Source organism: Schistosoma haematobium, chromosome 1 (genome assembly GCF_000699445.3).
Source record: "Schistosoma haematobium chromosome 1, whole genome shotgun sequence".
Taxonomy (NCBI): Eukaryota; Metazoa; Platyhelminthes; class Trematoda; order Strigeidida; family Schistosomatidae; genus Schistosoma; species Schistosoma haematobium.
In genome coordinates this window covers 45,527,689-45,549,615 of record NC_067196.1, presented here as the reverse complement: position 1 = coordinate 45,549,615, position 21,927 = coordinate 45,527,689, and positions in this window count along the sequence as shown.

Genomic DNA, 21,927 nt, shown 5'->3' with positions numbered 1-21,927 from the left:
AAGGTAATGAATCAGCTCCACAGATTACCTATTAACATAAACGATGATATACTCAATATTAATCTCATTCAGTTAATACCTATGTCTGTAATGCCTTCACAGAAAACTGCCATATAGAGTGTGTTTACTATTCATACCATTACAATATTCCAGTAGTATATAGACTAACTAATATTCTTTCGATTTATTAAATCAAAAAATGTCTGGTAAATAAATTTTCAATGTTGTTGGAAAAAAAGCGCCGATCTTACTTTATCAAATAACTTTTATAATTTTTTGAATAAAATATAAACTGTCAACGTAAACTACTCATATTACTTTCTTATTCATAGTTGTATCTAAAATGTTTGATTTTAGTAGTATTTCGATAAATTGAAACACTTTGTGTATATGTGCGATTGTTCTTTCTTTAAGTTAAATACTACGTGTTCAAATTCGTATTTAATAAGCTTGGCAAACCTGTGTAGTTACGAATCCCTTTAGAAATTGCATTGAAATTAATTATTTCTTTAAAATTTCCAACACTAGAATAGAGATGCTTCTAACCAGTATCTTAAATATTATAATATAGACATATTAGATTCCTGTGCAATCTGGAATACACTATTAACATTGTACACTGTTAGTAACATTAAATGTTCCATTGATTCAAGCTTAAATTGAATGTGATTTATTGTACAAGTTAAAGTTAGTGACAATTTCATCAATGCGTATTGATAAAAATATCTAATTATAAGGAAATACTTATTTAATGTTCCGATAGTAATATTAAATGATGGTTACCAACACTTTGAAATTTTGAAAACATTTTTATTATACTAAAACCCACTATTATTGTCATTATTATTATTATCACGAGAACCGTCATAAGTAAACTGGAGACACAAGTGTATAAGAAGCCGACCGACACAGATCAAATTCTCAACTACAGTAGAAACAACCCTAGAGCTCACAAAATCAACCAGGTACAAACTTTGTTCAAGACGGCGGAGAAACACTTGCAGCTCAAAAAATAAAGAAAAGTTCTTGAAGACCATCTTTCAAAAGAACGGCTACCCATTCAACTTCATCGAAAAATACCAACCGCACGCATCATCAGAAACAAAGTCAAACACACAAACCAACAAACGGATCACTCAACCATACATAAAAGGTATATCAGAAACTACAACGAGATTGTTGAAACCTTTCAGGATAGGTGCTGCACACAAACCCACAAAATCACTACAATCAATCCTATGCAAACCAAAGGATGAAATGACAAAAGAAGAAAAATCGAGCATCATCTACAAAATAAATTGTACTAAATGCAAAAATCACTACAGCGGCCAAAACGGACGCCCTTTTCATTTAGCCTGCATGAACATCAATTAGCAGTCAAACGCCATGACATGTACTTACTAATATCAAAGCACGTGGACAACTGCGGACACACATTCGACTGGAAAAATGTGAAAATATTGGATGGAGGCAATTCTAAAACCACCAGAGAATTTTTAGAAGTTTGTCACTCAGGTCAATCAACAAGCACATTGAAATCGATCCAATTTATCAACCAATCAGGGAAATTATGCACAAACATAGGACCGAAAATCAAATCGATGGGAGATACAATCAAAACAAAGTAAACAATGAAAAGTTTAAAGTCAACAAGAATCAGCTAACATCGAGGTTTATAGGACAAGCTGTGAACCATATGTGGAGAAATTCGAACACTTCACTTCTACCTGAGGTTTGTTCTGATGTTGTTCAGTAGAACGATAAAAGCTCCATGACCAAACCATCTAGCTCAGAGAACAAAACTCCATCAAAATTATTATTAGTTTAGGCATAATAATTAGTTAACTGGAGTCCAGATTTTTTTCTTAAAATTAATCATACAAGAAACAATACAGAAAATCATTTAATGAACTTTGTAAATGCTTTATAATTAATGAGATAATAAGATATTTTAATATATAAATATTGAATATTATAAACGTATATTAAGGTATTTGACTTAATTAATATTACAGTCGTTTTATGTTACATAAAAATCTATATCTACATAAAAAATGTTCTTGTCATAAAGTCAAATAAGAGAAATGAAGAGAGATTCATTAGATGACTATAATACGGTAGTGTTTTTCTAAAGAATTGATTATAATATCCATTACATCTTTGATCCATACAGATATAAATTTGATAGTTCATTATTTTATTTATTTAAAAGAAAAACAGAAATGTTTATTCTTCAGTAAAATAACACTAAAAGATTTAGAATAACTCTCTTTTTGTTTATACATATATATGCATAGGTGTTTTTCAAATGTATTATTATCTAGTCAAATACAGACTGTTGTAACATTGAATATGAAACAGTTTTGTCTAACTTGAGGAGAGCATATACTAAACAAGTATAATGCGAATATCATTATTATAGAAAAATCTGAACAGCGGAAGGAATCAATAAAGATTAAGATAAAAAAAAGAAGTATAAAGAGAAGGAAATCTTTTGAGAAATGAAAGATAACAAAACATATCCGGATTGGTTCTTATCAATTTTATTGATTTTCCGTGAATACGCGGATGAAATGTTTAAATAGACAATTATTTATGAATAAATTAAATGAATGAATAACTAAACTTATAGTGTTTCACCTATTCAGTTATCTCTCATCATGGATTTAATTAGTTTTCATAACATGTGATTAAAGTGAAGGGTTTAGTATTTAAGATATTTAATATTTTCAGTAAACAAATCTTTGTTAAAATAATTCAGTCAATAAGCAAAAAGGAATAGTGGTTAGCAGTGGAATCTAGAACGCGTGTTTCGTCCTATTTGTGACTCGTCAGCTGGATGTATCTGCATCGAAGAGTTGATGTTCATTTCGGGACTCAAAGGAAACAATACCAAGTTAATTCAATCGATAGTTTGATAATGTTTATATTTATTCATAATCTTCCAGTATGAAAATGTTAAAAATGTACTTATGTAGAAGAAAGGTATATTGTAAAATATATTCACATTATAAATCTCAAATATTGTTCGAATGGGGTATCACAATTTAAATCTGACCGTTGTTACTACCTTGAAGTGGTAGTCGGACTTCCCTATCGTAATGAACGAATCGAGCTATACTGTCTGAAACAATCGTTCCCCAATGTCCTACCATGCCAGACAGGTCGGTTGAAGAGCGATAAGACTAAAGGAAACAAACCCATGGTCCGAAGGCGAAGTTGTACTGCTGACTGTACAGAATTGTGGTGGCAGTAGAGCGTTTCCTTCATACGACCAGCATGATAGCATTATTGCCTTCACACAAGGAGGGGTGGGGTTAGAAAATGTCGACCGTAAAAATGCACATCTCGCTTTATCTCATGGATATCCGTCCTCGGAGGTAAGGTCTCAACAAGTAGGGAGCTAACACGAAAATTAGTCACAAAAAGGTCGCGTGACCGACCTCAAGCAGTTGTCCCCTGGGCACTGCGGTCACGCTCTCAGGGTCACCAAGACCACATCTAATCCAATTTCCTTTTCAGGCAGTTCCGGAAGAACCCTTACACGGCTTGGGCAACTCGGAAGTGATATCCGCCCTCATACCTCTAACAGCACTCAAGACCACTATGTTCATAATCGACCTCATGACTTAAAAGTTTAATAGACACGAATTAATGAATTAACAAATTGGTTTCATCAAGTAGCTTGAAATATAAAGTAAATATTTAATCTAATTTAGATAGTAACTACAAAATGGAACAATAACTGTACATGATTTTTCCAATTTTAAATGTAATGAAAACGTAACTCGATGTTACACGTAAAAAGCAAGTGTATTAAACCGATAAAGCAAAATTAAGACAATATTCATTTTCCTGAAAAACTTGATAGTTTTTTCGCTCTTCATCTATATCTTTAGGGGTTAATTATCGGAAATTATAATTTCTTTTAACTAAGTCCAAAACATGAAGTATTTATTTGAAGTTCTTTTTTCAACCGGTGAATTTAGTGAAATATTTTCATCTACCTTCTTACCAACTGTAATTTTGATTAGAGTATTAACAACTCATAAGAATTATTTACTTATATTTCTCCTAATTTAATTTCTTTTTCGGCTAATTAGATATGTACGCATATCATCTGGGTGATTGTTAATTAACCTGGTACTCTTTTACTTCTTTATCTCATTATTGAACTTCGATTAATTTTGTAATCGACTTATTGAGTGAGATAAAAGATGCATATACCTTCGATATGATACTTAGTTCATATAAGTACAGGTTATTTTTAAATTTTTGTATGATTAATGTTTTCAGTTTATTCCATTGCTACAATAATGTACACTTAATCAAGTAGGTTGGATATCTTTGTCTGAGTTTATCTTCACCTGTATTAATTAAATAAAAGGTATTCAATATAATAAAGTAAATTCATCAGTTATGAAAGTGTTGGTTATTTGCTTTCATTCTTCAATCTGTTTTATTTTAAATTCAAACAGTTAAATTCATGAGTCGATTTAAGTTAGACCACTACTGAAAGCCTTGAAGCCGCGGACTGCTGTTTCGTTCTAGTGTGTGACTACTTAACAGTGCGTACACATGACTCCGCATCCGGGACTCGAACCAAGGACCCTGAGCCTTGCGCACAAGCGCATGTCTACTAGACTACTGAGCTGGCATCCAAGGGTGTTAATATCTAACTCGCGCAACCGTTCATCCGTTGTCTGAGATGGATAACTGTCTCAAATCCGACATTTATTGCACTTCTCTCGTCACGGCATCTTTCCAGGTTTTCAATGGTGGCCTAACTTAGATTGATTTATAAATTCAACTGTTAAAATTACTATAATTTTCACGACTTCCCATTCTGATAATTATTTGTATCTATCAATACTGAAACAGTAACTACCCCAGGAGAAACTTAATTCTATTTAGAGAAACCTACAATACGGTTATATTTTGTCCTAAAGACGTATTTGATCTTTGATATTCTATTCTAGCCATTCGAAATATTTTCAACCTATCATTCATCAGAAATACGAAGCCTAATTTTGAATATTTTGTTGTTTTGTGAGAAAAATATCTAGTTAAATGACAATACACCTGATACTTGGTTTTACTAAGATAATTAATCATTTTATTGTAAATGATAAATAGCTTAACCATTCAAATAAGAAAACGTATTACCGAACTACAACGAATGAAAGTGGATAACGGATTTTATGGAAAATCAAATGTATAAAAATGTAAATTAAATGATGTTTATATTAATGACGACAAAAACGGGTTTCTGGTTCAAATATGCAGTGCACAATCATCAAAATAAATCAACAAGAAAAAGTGTAAAGGCTCTCAAGAAACGAGTAACATACAATATTAAAAGTGGTATACTCGTGAGCTGTCATCCAATCAACAAAATGTACGAGACCAGTATTTTATTGCTATTCGTCAGCAAGATGAATCTACTGATACTTTCTATGTAATACAAGTCCACATCATTTAGTATTAAATTTAAAAATATAACCTAGGTCATTTCGATCGTCTCGTACTGAGATTTCCACACTAAATGTTAAGTCTTGAATAAATCCTATCGATGAATTCAAATCAGATTTAATGAAGTCACGTTCATAGCTACGGTATATTTTTTGTGGGGAATTTTATTCTTCAGTTTCTTAACACAATAATATTGAAGAGACAGATAAAACATGTTCTGTTAATAGATAACTTAATATGTCCCAGAGAAAGTGAAGTGTGTTATACGATTACTATTTTAAGGTCGAATAGGTGATGTATACCCTATGATGCATACCCTAGTCATATCTATTCCATTTTTAACTTTGATTTGTTCCATAGCAATGCTACGTTCTAAATTAGATGTAAAGCCGTAACAGTTTCTTCAAAGTAACTTTATCTAAGACTAACGAATAATAACTGGTAGGCGATAAAAGAGATCGGGTTAATAATCTTATGCGAACCAACCAGCAAACGGTTGCCAGTATCCATTCCCCAGATATTACTCAATTCTGTCGGTTATTTAAATTAATTCGAAGTTAGTTATATCTTAATGTATATTTCAAATGGTGTTCCATCCATTTAAGGTTGGTTAAGCCTTGTCTCGCGAAGCCATTGAAGCTTTTTTGGCCTTGGTTTCCGTGTATTCAAGGTTGACAGATCCAGCGCGTGGGTGTGACTTCGTGGGAAAATCGATACGCCTGGGTTTCGGCGTTCAGGCATTGCACCAGGGGCAATTATACTTGACATGCATTCTGGTGACACCAGTTTTCACTCATCCATTCCTTGGCATACACATTGGTATACTCAATATGGGAGCAAATATACGTTACGTGCGTGCCAGTAATACATATTTTCCCTAAACCGTCCCATAACATACATATAGGTATATTTATCCACCTGAGAGGGTAGATAATCAAAGCTCCCTTTGCAAAGCATACCGAAATTAACTATCTCTTACTCATTACAAGGATGTTACCGGTAAAAAAGACCTTCATCCATACACTTCATGACATACACATAAGCGTAAGCATTCTCGGAGAGCGTTGATAAACACTTCTACCTAGAATTTGATACCATATCTTTTTATTATATCTTAGATTTATTGGTTCAGGTCGCTGATTTCATTAGATATAGGGCAGACAGTTCAGCTTACCTTCCTTTTGCGAACCCAGCGCGTAACCTTTGTATTTATATACATACATAATCACACAATCCGAAACTCATAAGTATACACATACATATATATATATAAATATATACATTGAGCAACATTTAAGATTTAGTGGACCGAGATTGGAAGTTTTGTGTAATATAGTTTACAGCGTCACGAGGAAACCTCAGGTCGGATTTTTCTGCCACATTTCAGATGGAGATTATATATTGAGGTCCACTTTTTTAATTAAAGGTTATAACCCTCCATTTTTAAATATGAACCGAAAGTTGAAAACGAATCACTGTATTCATCCTAGTTAGGAATGATGTAGTCATCATGTACAGAATAAATGTGTCAGTAGTAAAGCATTTTACTACTACTAAAAAAACACATTTAAGCTTCTTAATAGGTCATAATAGAAACAGAGTACTAAATTATTTATTAAAAGGTTATAAGATTCCTTAAAATTGACTTTCCAGCATTTATGAAAAGAATAATAAGAGACAATAAGAGACTTCTGAATGACATTTAAACTTTAATTATAATCCGGCGTCCTGCTTAAATATCTGGGTTACCTGTTCCTGCCATCTAGATATTTCAACAAGTTGTCTGTTTTCTTGTTTCTTTTAACAGGTCATTATGTCGATTAATTGCATAAACTATTCAAGTGCGCTTTTAAGAAAAGTTTACGACCTTTCTCTGTACAAGTTTTAGAAACGCACAATCTGAAACATCATGGTGGTTGGTAATATGCATTGAAAAGAACGAACATTATGCAGATATCGATTCTCGAACTGTTAACATTTAACTGGCGACCACTCAATATTTATCCTTAAAATATCAATCAAGAAATTAGAAACGGAAACTCATTAAACTACTTTGTGCTACGAATTCTATATTGTACCATAAATATAATAATAAATAAAGCTAATTATAATAATAACAATAATAATAATAATAATAAAGTAAAACACGTTTTCTATGTAAGTAATTAGTTTGCTAAAAACAATCATGTAAAATTATCACTATTAATAACATCACCATCATTATTAAATATGAAATAGAATATTTTAAATGTAAGTGAATTTAGGCAAGTATCATAATATATCAGGTTACCAAATAACCAGTAGTAACTGAGTTCAGTATGTTAAATGTAAATAAATCCAAGTTTATTAAAGCCATTTAAAATGAATTAAAGAAGTCATATGGTATAACAATAATTTCTTTGTAGTGGTTTTTAGTGGTTATTTTAATTCATTTGTTGAACTCTTATTTGATAATTATAAAAACCTTTGTGTTAAATAATATAAAGAATTATTAAAGATATCTATAACAGACATTTAGAAAATAGTACAATAGTAATTTTTTTAATGGTTGAAATCATGAGACAATTGAAGCTAGACCACCATGACAAACCTGGGAGCACTAAACGGCCGTTTCTTCCTAGTATGGGACTCCTCAGCAGTGCGCATCCATGACCCGCCCCCGTGAGATTCAAACTCAGGATCTAACAGTCTTGAGCGCGCGAACGCTTAACCATTAGATCACTGCTGAGGAGTCTCATACTAGAACGGAACGGCCGTTTAGTGCTTCCAGGTTTATCATGGTGGTCTAGCTTCAATTGACTCATGATTTGAACTATTTAAATTACTAAAATCTCTACAAAACCCTTTTTGATAACAATAGTAATTATCTAATTGGAACAGATCTAATGTATGTATATTTAATAACATTGAATTTCATATCCTATTCCAAAACAAATCATTATTAATTAAGTGTTAATCATTTGTAATTACAGATTACTAAAAATAATCAACATGTGAATATCTAAGATTTGTTTATTAATTAAGACGAATTATATAATTTGTATTTCATTTAACTTTATTATTTCTAAAGTGAAATCATAAGTGAATTTACACAATTACACTTTATAAATAACAAAAAAAAAACAAAAAGTAAAATAAAATAAAACTAACGTAAAATGATTCATGGTTGCTTCAGTCACTCATTTGATCATAATGTGTACTTTTAACGGTGATATTTATAAATTGTTCTAATTTAAAAATTTAATATTGGCATTGAAATAACTATATTGAACCTTATGCTGTAACTAATATTTACCAGAATATAATAATACTTTATATCTTTGTGAATCTTATTATATAATAGATAGTCTTGACTTCATACATCATTATTGTCTATTTTAGGTTTGGAATTTTCATATTAGAAAATGCTATTTTATCACGATTGAATGAACTTAACTTGTAAACTATAGTCCATAATTTCGTTACTTCAATAAAACAGAGACATTGTATCAATTAATTTTTATCTTCAGGTTAGAATACAAAATCGGAAGTTAGAAATTTCGATATGATAAGTTCCACAATTTTATAATTCTTAATGTCAGAGGTAACGGATGTTGGCAATAAAGCCTTAAACGATGGGTATTTTATTAGATTAACTTGCTGTTGTGTTACTTCGATAACAGGATATCAACCAGTTCATGAGCATTTAAAGGGTTCAACATCATAAGTGAATGCTTGGTAATAGTTAATGGAAATCACTCAGCTACAGGTTAGACTTATAATAATGGAATTGTAATATCAAGATTTCATAGATAACTTATCGAAATTTGTATCTAACTTTGCTCCCTTATCGTGAACTTTGCTAATCGTAACAGCAACTGCGTATATGTAGATCTACTCAGATTAAGTAAACATGTGCAATATCACTAGCGATTCCGTAAGGTATCATATTCATCTGCATTATATTCACTTTAAACACAGTACAGAAGACTAATCGGCTTATATATCAAGTAGATTAAACGTAGTTTGTCAAAGAGTATGAGAAGGTTACCTTTTTAGATAACTTAAATAAAGACATAGGAAAACAATGGTGGTTACTCACCTGGTTCTCATTTACATGTACAATGTTTCGCTTATTCTAGTTGATCGTATATATAAAATAGAACCTCCTACACGATCTGTTTTATTTATATGCTATGTTTATATGATCCATGAGGACTAAAACCCAAACTGTTGGTAATAATGAAAATACCTTAAATTCATTTATCACTCTAGTATTTAATATATACCAGACAATGATCAACATTTTAAGTCGAATGTCTTTCCTTTTGCATCATATCATCATTTTCTTTAATGTTTTTGTCTGGTTCAGTTGAAAAGGTTTGAAAATTCACTTCAACATTATGCTAAACATATTTCAAAAAAGACGAATTCTTAATTTCTGAATAATTCCCTAGAAATTTTTGACAGAAATGTATCATCGGCTAATTTATTGCTTTTCTGTACATTATTCAAACACTGTCAGTTTATCATCATGGCTCTACACTAATATATATATATGATTTACAATAATGAAATAATAATGTCTTGTGCAAAGTAGCAACTTCTTGATTGTCGAATAATTACTTTGATTATTATTATTCCTCCTTCTTCCAATTGCTCAATGTTAATTTATAATCGAAATGTCACCATGTAATTATTACGTAACGTATCTACTGGATGAGCATTATTTCATTATTGTATGTCGTATATATATATAGTAGTGTAGAGCCATGATGAAAAACTTAATTGAAAAGAAATTTCTTCGCTCGATTCGGTCCTTCTTTTTTATTAGGCAAATGTCAAAATGGGAATTTTCACTATATTGTCTGGTTGGTTCATTTCGACTTGTTTAGGCTACATATTGGATAAAAGTTAAAAATTTTACTAACTAAAGTTACATTAAAAAAATAATTAAAACAAAAAAAAGTGATCAATAGACAATTTTCTTTAAAAATAAGAATTCAAACAAACTTTTCAACAAAATTCCTATTTTGAAATGTATCATTTCGAAGCATAAGATGCCATTACATAATCAACCTATTTGTTTAACTATAATGTCAGGGATAATTTTAACATGCAATATTTATTCAAAAGGGAATTTTTAGGAAGAATTTGCAACAAGTGAAAATTCACTAGAATTCTAGCGTCAAGAACATAAATGATTGAGTTATTGTTTATAGGTTCAATTGTATCTTACATAAATTGAAATCATAAAAGAAAATATGTTTTCAGTTGTGTAAACAGTGTGTTGACAATTTCAAACGGTTCTTGAGCAAACATCTTTAAACTTAATGAGTTTTGATGGGGATACTGTTATTGATCTTCTTTCACTCTGATGACCTTACTTTTTACTTTAAGTTCAAACTCTTCTTTAGAACTCGGTCATTTTTTGAACTAGGTATTATGTAACATATAATAATTAATTTTGCAGATTCGAAAACCTATCTTTGTGTGTTTCATGAATTTCTATTTTAGGATACACATATCGTTAAGGTTAGAATAATAATTAACATTATGAACAATTTCCAATGACTCTAACAAATCTTTTTTTTTCTTTTTTATGAATCTACGTGCATATCACCTTCAAACTTGATTAAGAGTCTTTCTCCAATACACCCTAACAACGAGCTCAAATGAAATACAATAGAAAATTAGTGATTACTTAATTTGTTTTTAACTCAAACCAATCAGTCATAATCCGAAAACCAAAACTGAATGAATTAGCTTTAAGTAATACTTTCATTTAAATAAATGCTCTTATGTTCATCTATGTTAATCGGTTGTGTAAGAATGTTCATACTTTGTTAATTAAAATGCAAAACGGAATGCATTTAGCTGAAAACATATTTTTCGGTACTTTTAAATCGATATGATCAAATGTTTACAAACAAAAATTATGTCGATAAAATTTCTAGTAATTCAATTGTTATGATCAAATGTGATGTTGAAAAGAGCACACACAGCAACATTTTTCAAGTGTCCTTTAAAATACGTTTTTCACTAATAATAATAATAATAATATTACAATCGATCCCTCTTTTTTAAAACGACTAGCAGTTATAAATTGCTTAAACGTATAGACAGTGCATGCAAGAAGTGAAGTTATAGTTTAGGTTATATATTATGTAACTATGTATAATATAGTGAGTGTGGTAATATTTATATTATACCTTACTGATCAATGGAAAGTTGACTATTTGGTTAAATGTAAATTTTTTGTAGTATATTTTTAAGACTAACGCAGAAATGTCTCTACTGATTCGTAGTTTTGAAAATAGAATACTTTCAAAATGAAAGCCAAATTTGAGGGTAACTTTGAAATCAGCATATATGAGTGTAAATCTTATAATATTGATCCATTTTATTACATAACTACTAAACACTGCATGGGTATTTTTAACTTCATAGTGATTTTTGTGTAAAAAATAAATCTCTTCTCAAATCTATTCCGTTTTAAAACTGGATGACTAAGATGCTTCATTTTAATTGCGTTAAAAATAACAAACGATAAGATGAAAACCTACTGCTTTGGCTTTTTTATTTAAGGAAATATGAATAAAATGTATTGGAATGATCGAAATAGTTGTTTACTTGTTGTTGACTTTTAAGTCAGCTCAAATATACTAGTGAGGATTTGCTGACTATGGTTATCTGTAAAGGTTTCAGTGTTTAGTGACTGTGTCACATACAATACTTATGGCTGATTCTATACTTATTTAACGGATGAGTTTTGCGCGATTTTTGTGACGTAAGGCTTACTACATCTGTTAGCTACACTTCTTGATATCTGGCCCAGTTACATTTGACTTGTTCATAAAGTTGGGGATAACTCCAGCTTTTCAGGCCAAAAAAGGTAATAAGAACAAGACTCTAATGTAAAGTATTTGTTCAGTTAATGAACTGAAAAATGACAGTGTTCTGGGAGCAAAATATTGCTAAGATTGGAAGATGTTGTGAACAACCTGGAATATTAACTATCGGATTTACAAGTTCCAAGTTTGTTTTTGATTGTATCAATTGTGAAATATATGAAATAAAATAAATGTATACTGAACGCTTTTTGTACAACACTGACATTAACTATCCAAGAAGAAATGTTTGAAAGATCAAACCATTGATAACTGAGTTTTATTTCTAATCACATAGACATCAAGAATGCCCACGATGGATACACATGTATGTCTATTATATGAACATATCAATTATACAATATGTCATTTTGCTTATCACCGGTGTCAGAAATCGTTTTTATTACTCATATTTATTATGACACAGTATTAGATGTAGTCGGGAATTCCCACTCCAAAGATTAATTAAAAATACCTTTCTTACATATTTTTGCATACGTGGATTATCGAGAAAATAGTCCTGATTAGTTGTACGAGCCGTAGTATATAAAGAGTCCCGAATTTTAAGATATTGAAATACATTTCTTGCAAGTAAAGAACTTACACAAATAATTTCGAATGGTACTTAACACATTTCTTGTTCGTTAATAAAGATAGATTGTAGCTAATAGCGTAATATAATACACACGTTCCGTTCGATCTTGGTCTGATCAGCTGGATGTTTTTCCATTCCAGTTTTAAAGTTTACACTGAAACTCAATTCCAATACCTCTTGCTTCAGACGCCAACTCATCATTAACTGAGCTGTTGAGTTGGAAAGAGACTGATCAAGTCAATCCTTTCATAAAAACATTGAAAAAGCTCAAACATTTACATACACACTTTTATTGTTGGCTTGCAACTGATAATGCAACTAAACTTCGAATTTTTAAGCCTTTCACAATGATGAATATTATACTATTATTGTGATAATTTTTAATTGTCAACAAAAGGCGCTGATTTCATCCGTTATATGTTTAAGATGGATGGAGTTTCTAGAAGAATTGGACTTTACCTCTTTAATGCATCATGAAATTATATCGTTTATTACCCTACTTTATATGATCAGCTTTACAAAACATTATTAAATTTCTATCTCAACAATTATCCACTACCATAATTTTTCTCTTTCACTATTTGAAAGTCATTCGTCAAAACATTAAAACAAAATTTCTTTGACAAATCTACTATTCTGTGAATTTAAGCTACTATGAGTCAATATAAAAAACATTAGACTGAAATAAAGTAAATCTTATTGCATAATTCTTGTTATCTTTAATTCCAAATAAAATTTTAATTAATTAATTAATTCATAGATATTTTATATATAAATTTTGATAAATTAATTCCCCTTTCGTTACTAAGGTTATCACAGTCGATTCGTGATTGATCAAGTTTACTTCTAATAAAATTTTTATGCTAGTTGAGATAAGAAAAAAGTTCTTCTGATAAAGAATTACAAAAAAATCAACTTTCTCAATGTTTTAAATAATTTGAATGAAGTATAGAAACATTTCTATAGGGTATTTTAGATTTATGGTACTAGTGGGCAACATTCATACCTATAGCTTGTATTGAGTTATATTCACTATAACGGATTAGAGCAAAAGTATCTGGTGAAATAAATAAATAAAATTATAAATCGTAATGGAGAATCAATTTAGTTATCATTAATTATTTTGTTACGTAAGAAAAGATAACTGGAATGATTGTGAACAGACTAACAAAAGGATATCTAAAATCAAACAATCAAATATCTTTTATCTATTTTTGCGTGCTAATACGAATCTACTAATCACTCATAAACTTACTGTATTGAATCTTCATTCACCAGTAAAAAATATTTTTATTCTTCTGTTTTCGAACTGCATTATAGTAGTCACAGAAACCGCACAATTAATCAGTTTATTGGTAAAATAGTTTATCGATAACAGATGTAATATTTATATTCATACTAAAAGTTTAGTTAATGGAAGATTCGAACTTCCGTTTTATGTTGAAGAACACTGTTGTTTAAGTGGCCAATATTTTTCTTTTTGCTTTAGACACTATGCATTCTATTTAATCATTATTTATTTTAATGATCAATAACTATTTGTAATTAAATAAATAATGACTGATAAATCAGATTTATTATGTAAATTGTATGACTATTGACTTGCTGTTTAGACTGTTTAACACAGTGTTTAAAATATCTTGTTCATTACTCCATCTAAATCAAATTACATTAAAAGTCAGTTTTACATTATCATAAACTTCACAATTGGATGATTTCTAATTCGTAGGATGTATGGACGTTAGCATAATGAAATGATATTTATAATTTGTTAAATCAAACATGTAAGTGTTAATAGATTGTTTCGCACATAGATATGTATATACTAGTTAGAATTGAATAACCTATTTCATAAGTTCAATTAAATCACATCATACCAAAATTATATAACGCTTTTTAATTTCTCTCAAAAAAAGGTTCTGCTTTTTTCTAATTAATTGTTATAGATTAATATCAGGAAGGGTTTTTTGTAGATAATACAATGATTTAATAGTTGAGATCATGAGTTAATTAAAGCTAGACTACTATGAAAAACTTGAAAGCACTGGACGGCCATTTCCTTCTATTATGGGACTCGTTAGCAATTCGAATATAGATTATAGATTAATTACTGTTCATAAATAACTGATTCCAACAATTTTTTTGAAATGAAATCATGTTACTTTATGCTTCGTTCAGTGTATAATAATATTTGTCATGTTATTTGTTTTTCTACTTTCTCGTTTGACTTCATCCATCCGTAAAATAAAGAAATAATTATATATATATATATATATATCTTAGTAGTTGAATTCATGAGTCAATTGAAGTTAGACTGTGGTGCGTGCTACTTATATTGACATAAGTAGTATATAACGCGAATCAGGAATGTAATGTCTGGCAGCAGAAGATTGCGAAGATCAAGAAAGGAAGAAGGGGGATAGAAATGGAAGAACAATGAAGTCCGAGAAAATTATTGAACATTTTGTAAATTAGGTATTATAATATCGTTTTTCTATTTTACCAAGTAACTCTGTAATGTTATGGTGATTATAATTTGGTTGTCCTCATCTATGTTCTCCTTCACTACAAGACTACTATGGAAAACCTGGAAGCATTAGACGACACTACTGAGGAGTCCCATAGTAGAACGAAACGGCTATCCAATGCTTCCAGGTTTTCCATAGTAGTCTAGCCTTAACTGGATTATGAGCTCAACTATTGAAATTACTATAATATCCACAAAACCCCTCTGAATATCTATCTATCTATAAGTCCGTACATGTATTAGATAAAAATATAAGAAAGATGTTTACGGATTAATTTCATTTTTTTATTTTGAAAATTTTATTTCATTGCATAAATTCATCAAATTACCTCTAAAACATTATTCGTGTGTGTGTGTGCTTGCATGTGTGTTTGCGTGCAAAAAGTAGAAATATATCTGTCCTTTTATTACATAATTTAAAAGAGATGAAGGAAATGAATTCACAAAAACAAATAAAAAGTTTTTGTAAACAATGTACTCGCGAAAAATCATTATTATTATTATTAACATTTTTTTGGTGATAAATGATCATTGGAAATAAAGGAATAAAATAATTGGATTTTTTGTTTAAATTTTGATATTCCAATCACTTTAAATAGAGACACAGAATGATAGATTGTTTTCTAGAGAAAAACGATGTATTAGTTTCATAAAATGTTGAATCAAAGTTGAAGTATAGAACTTTATTTATTTATTTCTATGTGTATATATGTTTCTGAAATTCGAGAAGTTGAATATGTATACAAATTTATAGGATAATCTAGTCTAAAACAGTGTAATACATAGATTGTGATTTGAAAAGTTTTAAAGACAAAATTGTTTGGTTTTTTTTTAATTATTTAAAGTTATTCAAACTAGTAGATTGAATAACATATTGTGTTCAGTGATTAGTTATTTACTTAATTACTTACCTATTTGAGCCTGTTGTCCTTAATCGAGGAGCATCGGCCACCCACTAACACTCTTTATCCAACCCTGTCCTGGGCACTCCTTTTCAGTTCCTATTTATCCTTTATACGTCTGTTTCTATTTCATGGCGCAGTATGTTCTCTGGTTTTCCTCTTTTTCGTTTTTTTTCAGAATTTCAAGTTCGAGCTTGACTCGTGATTCAGTTTGATGATTTCCTCAATGTATGTCCTATCCACTTCCAACGTCTTTTTAGAATTTCCTCTACAGATGGGAACTGGTTAGTTCTCTCCCATAGTAGGTTATTGTTGATGGTATTCGGTCAACGGACATTGAGTATCTTGCGTAGACAACTGTTTATAAATACTTGTACTTTCTTGATGATGGTTGTGATAATTCTCCACATTTCACCTTCATACAGTAGGACTGTCTTCAAATTCATATTGAAGATTCTGACTTTAACATTGGTTGACAGTTGTTTTGAGTTTCATATGTTCTTCAATTGTAGGAATGCTGCCCTTGCGTGTACGATGATTAATTTGTTTCAAATATTTTTATTTGATACAATCAAATAAAACTAATTAACAAATGATAATAAAATATATCATAATATGAATTCAATTAGAAAGCTGATAAATTTAACCATATCAAATGTTCAGATGTTGATTATAAGCAAATCTATCTTAGAAACTACAGTCATAAATAAATAAAAAAGTGTTTTCGAGAGTGATAATTCAGTTTGCATCTCATCAAAACCCAGATTTTGTAGTAGACATAAAAATTTAATAGTAACAACAGAATAATGAATGGAAAAGCATATAGTTGACCGTAAAAGTAGAAGATTAGCTATTAGATATACAAATTCGTAAACAGAACTGCCTTGTTAAATTTTTGAATAAACCTAATGGATCAAAATATCTATCCATCGCTTTTTATGATCATTATTTAATAAATAATATCAATCTCGAGTGATAAACAGTAGTCAGAAGAACGAAATTATACAACCAAACTATAGTGATGATGACCTTTATTACATAATTGACTATTTTTGTATGAATTTACTGAGTTCATAACTGGAAACCATGTTATAGGAAGTCCTAAATCCTTGTCTTTCTATAAATAGATAACCCACTAATGAAATTAGATATGTGATACTTCATTTCACATATTGACGTGTCCAAGAGTAAGTCAACTTAATTAGCCTCTTTCCCTTCACTTCCAGATAATATCACAGTGTGATAAAAACTATCGTTGTGCTGAACAAATCTGGACAAACTATCACCTTTATTTAAATTTTTTTCTCAAAAAACGGTAAACAATTTATAGTTTTAGTGAAGTCAGAAGCTATAATTACTTAATAAATCGGGTTTTGACCTTACAAGGCCAATTTCAAAATAGTCTTATATGTACATGAAGAATTTCAAAATATAAACAAGCTTTTGATTACTTACATTTCACCTAAATACTAACTTTGATTAAGCCGAGATAAACAATTTTAAATAGAATATCAGTTAGTATTATGGTGTTCCCTTAGAGAAAAGATAGTGTCTGTTATTTATTAAAGTGATGGTTTAGCAAAATATTCATTGTTTAAGTATGGTTCGGTCCTTTGATCTCTATAAATTGGTTAAATTTAGTTTGATAGAATGAACACAGTAATTTTAATTGGATTTACGTGAAATATTTTTGTCCAATCAGGTAGAAGTAGACGTATAATGGATTCTCTTATCAAGTAATTACAAGGATATGCTAAACAGTGATAGTCCATTTAACATGTCCCACTTAATTTGTTATAAAAATATTTGAATGCACTGATTAATTTCCAAACAAGAACTTTGTACTCAGAGAATAATCCGACTTCTAGAAAGTTGAGTGCTTGTGTCAGATTACGCTAACAATCATTAATAATAATTATTATTAAAATGGTTAATTATAATTATTATTGATACTAGATCACTAATAACTATCACTTTCTTGTATTTCTTTTCTAATTCCTCAGTAATAAATATAATTAGTCATTCAATGTACTAGAGAATGATTTTCAATGTCCAGTAGTAATCAAATTGACTGTTACAAGTTTTAATGGGATATAATTGGTTTTGATTAGCTGAAATCAATACTCTGCGATGACACTGATTAAAATTTCTAAATAGCCAAAAAAATCTTTGCCTCACCTAGTGTCATTCATTATGACTCTGTTAGGTGCTTTTTAAAACGTACAGACTATCTTCAAATAATTTCCAACATTAAACGCTATGATTACAACATTATAAGTATTTAAAGACAGTGAAGTAAATCCTTGGATATGTTGGTTAGCGCTCATTGTAGTTTGTTGAGGATTAAATGTTTAATAATATGGATTCGAGTTAATGATTCATATTATTATTTTCCTTAGTCCAGGTTCATGCACTCCACCATGAGCCTCACCTTAGGAGTGAGGGTTAGTGTTATTACCCATCTTCCTAAACATAATTAAATGAGATAAGAGTCAAACAAACGACATACTGGTGAAAACCTTTGTACTTTATTTAAAACCCCGGATCGGTTGATGGTATACATTTTAGAGGCTCTTATCGAAACCCGAAGATTTGAGGCGTAATTCAGGATGTTTGTGAATCAAGTATCATTTTCTTTACCATGATACCTCAATGAGTTTGATAAATCAACAAACCATGATAAATATCTTATTTTGAATACATTTAGTTAACATACATTTCATGTCGCTATATTAAAAAAATCTTAATTGAAATATCCAGCAAGATTCGCGACCAACAAAAATTTACGAGCGATAATCTAGAGTCAGATTAAAAAATCAATATTAACTTGAGATTCGATTAAGTACTATGAAGAAGCTTTAAAACAATTAAGAATTCTGGATAGTCAATTATCATAACTGTAAGGTGAGATTTTAGATCTGATCTGAAACACATTGATGATAAGTAATTTTCATTACACCTTGAAAGAAGTTCTAAGTTAAAGATCAATTTAGATCATATAAATGGATCGATGATTGGTATGTTGACGTCAATTGATTCAATACATTTTCGATGAATACTAATGAACTTTTATAAGTATCTAGTTGAGCAAAACAATGAAAACACGTGATACCTTATTGTAATTAACTGAACAACTTCAAGATTTTTAAATAGTTCGTAATAAATACATTTTACAGAATGTAAGACTTGGTAAAAGAGAAGATTCACAATATTCTATTGTTTCATTGCTTCATATAAATTCATTCACTGTATATGACTGAAAATATAAAATTTAGTGGCAATTAGTTATTTGGATCGAACACTAGTATTCTAATTAATAACTTCCGCGTTACAGTAAAATTTGATATTTTTTAAATGTAGAAACTATGAATAGTTTGGGTTATTCGGTCAAATGTTAATTATAAGCAAATAAAAATAAATTTAGTATTTATCAGAACTGTTTAATAAACTTGAAGATAAGCAAAGATGGATATTGGCTAGCAGTGGAATTTAAGACACGCGTTTCGTCCTATTTGCGACTGGTCAGCTAGATGTACCTGCATCTAAGAGTTGATGTTCACCCTGGGACTCGAACCCAATACCATACGCCAATAAGAGATTGATCAATTACAGTCTTAAACATCAATGGAAAAACTCAAGTAAACAATACCAAGTGAATTTAAACTTGAAGATAGTTTTTTTTTAAAAAGAAGTATTTATTTCACTAGACTAATTATGTTGTAAAACTACTTAGTAAATATTCAGATATTCAAATAGATAAAAACGACATGTAAACCTGTTACGTTAAACTAGAGAAAATTCATGTGTTGATTTCGTTTTGTAAATACTATAATGAATGTTTGGATAATGTTCCCAAAAGAATGAATAAATGAAACTGACAGTAACTATATATATTTGTCTCTTTGACAGCAGTTTACACACACACTTATAAATCACAACTTTTTATTTGCTGTATCAATGTTCATTATTAAGCTACAAAATTCATCTAGGAGCTGACAATCTGTGTTTTCCATAACAGTCATTTTCAAACTGTATATTTATGTGTAAGCTGTAAATTAATGGTGGATAAAATAAAGATTCACTAGTAAAAGGCACGTTTATCCATCCTTTCGTAGGCTGTGGACAAGCTCCTATTTAGTGTAAACACTCTGTTGTTTTACGAATAGTAAAGTAGTGTTTGATCTATAAGTGTGAAACACATTGAAAAAGTCTTCAAATCAACAATCTATAATATCTCAAAATTATTGGTTGTAATAAACTCCACTTCATTTATTTTAGGAGATTCAGATAACCACATATTTTTAGTAAATGTCTGCTTTTCTGTTAATATGATACAAATAAAGTAACCTCTTATGAGCATAACATATTTTTTAAAATCTCATTAATCCTTACTGCAACATTGAGAAGACTTTAAAAAACTAATTTGATTGAAACTAAGATCTTAAAAATTAATGTGAAATCCTAATTTAAGTGGTTTGATAAATTCTTTAACCCTAATGATATCATATGAGATAACTATTTCTCTTAAAGTATGGAAAGATATAATCACACTTATCGGTATAAGTATGGGACAAACGACATATTCCTATAAATTTACTTATTATCTGTACAATATGAATAAATTCTAATTATTGTATAACTGGGCACTCGAACTTTAATTAACAAACTCTATGTTTCAGTGGTATTCCATTATAAATAAATTTTTTATTGTTGCTACACTTTACAAAACGTGTGAACGAATGTGATGTGCGGTTATTACATACACATCAGTGCTGTAGGGTATATATATATATGCAAGTTTTGTTTTATTGTATGGGATCACTGGCACTGAACTGCATTAAAACCGTTTACAATATAACAAGCCACATTTTGACCTTATACAGCTAAACAAATCGCCATGTGTTGCCGGAAATTATATATATATATATGGGTCCGCCAAGTATTAACTACTAAACATTATGCATTTTCAGATTAAAAATCGTGTTTATAGTTAAGGTGAAAATTTTCATTCAGTCACATGATAAATAAATAATGTATTAATTACTATGTATTGAAAATATTTTTTTAAATTTGATAATAAAGAAGGTCAATTTAATTATTTTGTGTATGATGAAATTCATTTATAACCGATATAAAATCGACTAACTTTCTATCAGTCAGCTTAGAAAATATTCTGGAATTTGTGAAGAACTTCACTCGCATAAGAATGTCTTTAAATTTCATTTTGGTAGAAATCACAAGTTGGATAAAAAATATCCATGCTCGGGTATTAGAGAAGCTCGATAACATGAACAGTGATAAGCAAATATTTAAATATATTTAGAGACTAACTGAAATGCGGTGGCTTGCGAATGACTTAAGTATTCCATTTCATCAATAAACTTTCAGTTGAGATAAGAAGATATTTGTCATTAGCCATGTGTTTCAGTATTGATCATTTGGATTCCGGTTAGTATTACTCTTTTAAAAATTCCCATCCACAGTAACAAATGTAGTTGTTGAGCCATATAAAAGTCAGCTTACTACTAACAAGACCAATTAACATATGAATGGATTGGTAAC